This window comes from Palaemon carinicauda, chromosome 5 (genome assembly GCF_036898095.1).
Source record: "Palaemon carinicauda isolate YSFRI2023 chromosome 5, ASM3689809v2, whole genome shotgun sequence".
NCBI lineage: Eukaryota > Metazoa > Arthropoda > Malacostraca > Decapoda > Palaemonidae > Palaemon > Palaemon carinicauda.
In genome coordinates, this window is record NC_090729.1 from 25378107 (window position 1) to 25383106 (window position 5000).

Here is a 5000-nt window from a genome sequence, read left to right on the forward strand (position 1 = left end):
TTTTCCGTAGTATTGGTTGTAGTTGAAGTGATAATCATGGCTGCTTATATAACTTTCTACAAGACACAAGACATTGTATGCAAAAGATATACTTAGATTAGGTGTTACTACATGGAAAGGTGGTTTAAAGGAGAACTTTGCAAGCAAACTGAAACTGGGGTTTTGATTAACAGGGTTCGAGGACTGATCAATTCTAATAACCTCACTGTCACCTAAAACCTTCAAGTATAGGCTAATTAATTTATGATATTATGTATTTAAACTTGAATTGAAAAAGAAAGGGAAAGAAGATGTAGCAATAACTGTACATAGGAAAACAAAGTTTAGAAACTGGACTGAAAAAAAAAAAAAAAACGGATAAAACATATAAAGAGAAGTTGGTTAATGAGTTAAACATGTAAACTGTCTTTAGAAAATTTTATGTGATGTTTGATAAATTAATGTATCAATTGTTAGTATACTCCACCATAATCTAGAATATGTGTCTAAAGTATTAGGATAATAATATGTTCATTTGTGAATATATTAACTCTCGCCTTATCATTTTCCTTGTTATTGGCGTTTATGTCTCCATGAATCTTCATATTTATAGAAAAAATACCCAGAATTCAGTGAAAGCTGCTAGAAAACATTACGCCCATGAAAGAAATAATTGAAAGTAATTTGTAAAACGGAAATATACAAAACTTCCCTTTTTATGCAGAAAAGAACAACAAACTAGGTAGAGATAGCTTTGGTTATTTAATTTTTTTCGTTAATATGTAGCAAACTGGATTTAAAACCACAGGCTAACGGTATATCTAAAAGAAAATATTTCCCAACTGGTCTGTCAGCAATAATCATCATATATTGGAGTGTTGAGTTCGGCTCCAATAAAAGCAGAGAATACTTCGTTGTAGTTTCAATAGAATTCAGGTCATCTTCGATAATCATTGCAATAACGGTTAACTTCCTTTGACAAAGCCTTGCATACATTCCTCTTCATCTGAAAGTAAACGTTTAACAGGCTCTACACCGAAAGGGGCAGAAGGACATTGTGTTGCATAACACTTAAGGGGCAAGAAAAATATTGATGATGAAACGGAAAAACAACTTGCAGGAACATCTATTCCTATGAAGTGGCGTTGGAAAATGCTAGAAACAAAAAAACTTCATTTATTTAAAATGAAAAACGCCGAAACACAACTTAAGCACAGTAGTCATTAACGCTCAATAGTAAAACAGATAATCTTACCAAATTTGTTCAGTAAATTTATAGCAGCAGTAACTGACAATAATGACGAAAGTTTCAAAAGCAAGGTAGAAGCCAAAATCGGGCCTTTGGACTATATAGTTTTTTTTTTTTTTTTTTTTTTTTTTTATGTTATTTAGACAGAAAATGTGGGATTATCATAAAAAAAATGAGATATTGCTTAGTAACGTCCACTTCACTGGTATGTTATTTGAATTATTGAACGGATTGTAAGTAACCTTTTAAAAGGTCACCAGAAGAAAGGTTTGGTTCGACTTAAAACTGGCCAGAACGAGGAATATTCTAGGATATTTTCACGTTGTCCATGAAATCGATAATGTTGAAGGTGACTGGGTATAGTTGAAGCTAAAGTATGTATATAGCATATGTTTAAAACAATCAGCGTAAGATTGTGCTAAAATTTATATCAACATATTATATAGACGACCAAACTAGATCGAGGTTTCTATGTAAATAGTCTTTAAAACACAATTCTGGTATATATAAAAAAATATAAATATTAGACGAAACTACAACGTAACAGAAATAACGCTCATGAAAATCGATATCTAATGAGAGAAATATTTTAATTAGCTTCTTAATATGTTTGATAACCGTTTTACAAAAATATTTCTATTTACTTTGAATATTCTTTCTTTTTCCAATACTTCACTGACTTCTGTATACGTTCTTCATTTCCGTCATATAAACATTGCGGATATGTTTCCTCATAATGGAAGCTCTAAAATCACGTCATGAATAGTAAATCCAATCTATAAAGTAAATAATTAACCTAAGAAATCCTCTTCTGATAAACAAAGATTTATATGACTACCATTCAGTTACTCAAGCTCGCATGAGAGATAGTGTTGCAAACACGTATGCCTGATTGATACTTTTTAAAACTTGGTTAAAGTTGAATTTCATATGTAGTGTTAATATAATTCAAATATAGCGCAATATTTTCTCCCCTCTGGCGTCATATCACCAACACAAAAAAAATCTAGATAAAATAGTTTCATTGCAACACAATTTCTTGGACGATGGAGGGTCTTCATTGCCGATTTTCTTTTTGTTGAAATCTATCAGCACAAGAAAAGAATTTCAAAATTATCTAAATTTTACACATTAAGCAGGACCCTTTATATTTTCGCTTACAGGAGTTTGATTGATAACAGTTTATAGGATATCATGCATGGTGCGTATCTTCCAATTGATTTTTATTCTAAAAAGGTAAAGAAAATTAGACTAAATTTATGTCATTCTTGTATACCATGCTACAAAGAATTAACCAAATACCAGCTACTTATGAGTGTGGCTTCGAATCCGACTAGGGAACAAGAATTATATGAGAGAGAGAGAGAGAGAGAGAGAGAGAGAGAGAGAGAGAGAGAGAGAGAGAGAGAGAGAGAGAGAGAGAGAGATTAAAACGTCATATGAAAGGGAAAATTTATTGATGTATAACCAATTAGTCATTTATCACTAATCATCTAGTGAAAAGAATATATCAAATTGACTTTCAAGATTATATTTAAAGACTCTTTTTTTATTTTTTTTATTTCATGAAATATTTCAATAGATTTGGGTATTTCTGAAAACCTTTTCAACTTTTCTCTCTTTCATTCTGTCATTGTAAGTCTTTGGAAGAAGGTATGTTTCATAAACAAGATTTTGTGAAATTGGGCTATTCAGAATATGAACCAAACTGTTATGAAAAAAAAAAAAAAAAAAAACATGCAGAGAATAGATTTTATTTCTCGAACTACAGATTTTTCTGTTTTTTTTTTTACTTATCAAAAATAGAAAAAACTTAAACTTTGGAAAGAGACGAACACCATTCCTAAAATATTTTCTATAAACATGATATGAGCCGAAATAACAAAGAATTTAAAAGAAAAGGATGAGTGTTCCAAGACTACCCGAGGATCAGGTGTCCTTTTTCATCAAAACGGTTACGAAAGTTCTTTTTCCTCTGAATGAAAACTCAATTCGCGTAGCGATCTTCTCGAACAAGTATGTTGAACGAGGTAAGACAGTCAACAGACAAGGGAACGCGATCGGGGTATATATGAAGGGACCATAAACGAAAAGGTTAAGGTGTTTAGTTTTAGTTCTAGTATCAGCAGATCAGATGCTCTCCAGAGCATCAGCTGGGAGAGCCCAAACCCCCTCGCACCCCCTTTGATGCCCAAACACAACAGTGGCCTTCTCAGTAAATAGCTTGAACTCACAACCCACACCAATGCAGTTGATGTTTTACCTTCAGATGCAGAATACCTTTAATGTCATGTTCTTCTCTGATTTCACCAATTCTCATTTTGTTAAGCCTTGTGACACGTCGTTTTAAAGCTAAGGCTATTTATTTCTGCTGCTTGCAGTTGACTATTGGCCATGGGGATTAGGGCCCACGTCTCATCTCATGTCCATATATTAAAATTGGCTTTAATGTTGATGTACAGATAAGGAACTTGACTCATCTGGGATGTTGCCATCTTTTAACAGTGGCTATAATATGCACATGTTTGTGGTAAATATCATTATTCTAAAATTTTATTCCTATTTTGAGTTGTTCTCCTTACTGAACTTTACTCTAAGATATCTGAATGGCCTACATTGTTGGAGTTCTTGGTTATCTATGGAGACGTTTATTTCATCCTAATCTCTTAACATGACCATTACCATTGCTTTATTACTTATTTATTTTCATGCCAATTGTTTTTAAAACCTCATACCACTTTGACAGCGCTCTTTAGAGATCTTCATTATCTGTTAAAACTGCCTCATCCTATGCATATGCTAAATTAATAGGCCTTTCGTCTTCTTCATATATTTCTGGCATATATTCATTCATGTAAGGTATGAAGGTCAATGGGGACAGTACACTACCTTAATATTACTGTAAATTACTGTTGCCCAGCTCCCTGTGTTTTCACTCTACAGTAGTTGTTCCGGTAGGTACCATAGATTGCTTTCTTAAGCTTAGGTGGTATTTTATAGGGCTCATTGAATTTTGAGCCCCAGACATATTAGTGCCGACAATCAAGTTAAATACAATTGAGTTAAGTAATATTTGAGGGCCGACATTTGAGTGTTATAAAGAAATTTATAGATTTAAACTATATTTGTTATGAATAGTTAAGAAAATTATATATAAAGAAAATCATGTTATATATAGTTTAATAAATCCAAATTTCCGCGCCACAGAGAAATTAACAGTTTTAAGCTTTATTTGTTTTGACATGTGAATAAAATTCTATGAAAACAAAATCATTTTATTTCAATATCTTTATGGTTATAGTAAAAAATATTGAAGAAAAATATTTATTTAGTGTCTTTTAAAATATTAGGTAACAAATTGTAATAAAGCCTTATTGATGTTTACATATTTACTTTGCTTTAAATTTTCACGATGCCCAGTATATATTCTGGTTACTTTATTTGATATATGACTGTTTAGCTCTTTAAAATATTTAAGAATTTATGAATTGCAAAATGCACTTCGCCAATTGCATATGCAGTGCCCGATCAAACACTTATAACATATTATTTGTAAACAGATTTTAACTAACAACATGTTCATAGACTTTCCAGACAGTTGGGGGGAACATAGCATCTCTTAATATTTATCTCCTGCAAGGTCTTTTTATCCAAGTTTCTTCTAAGTAAAAGACCAGATCATTTACCTCGGCAAGAATTATATCTAATAATAATAAAAGTACACATATGATATCCCTTAGAGGAATAAATGCCAATACCACAGGGATTTTTT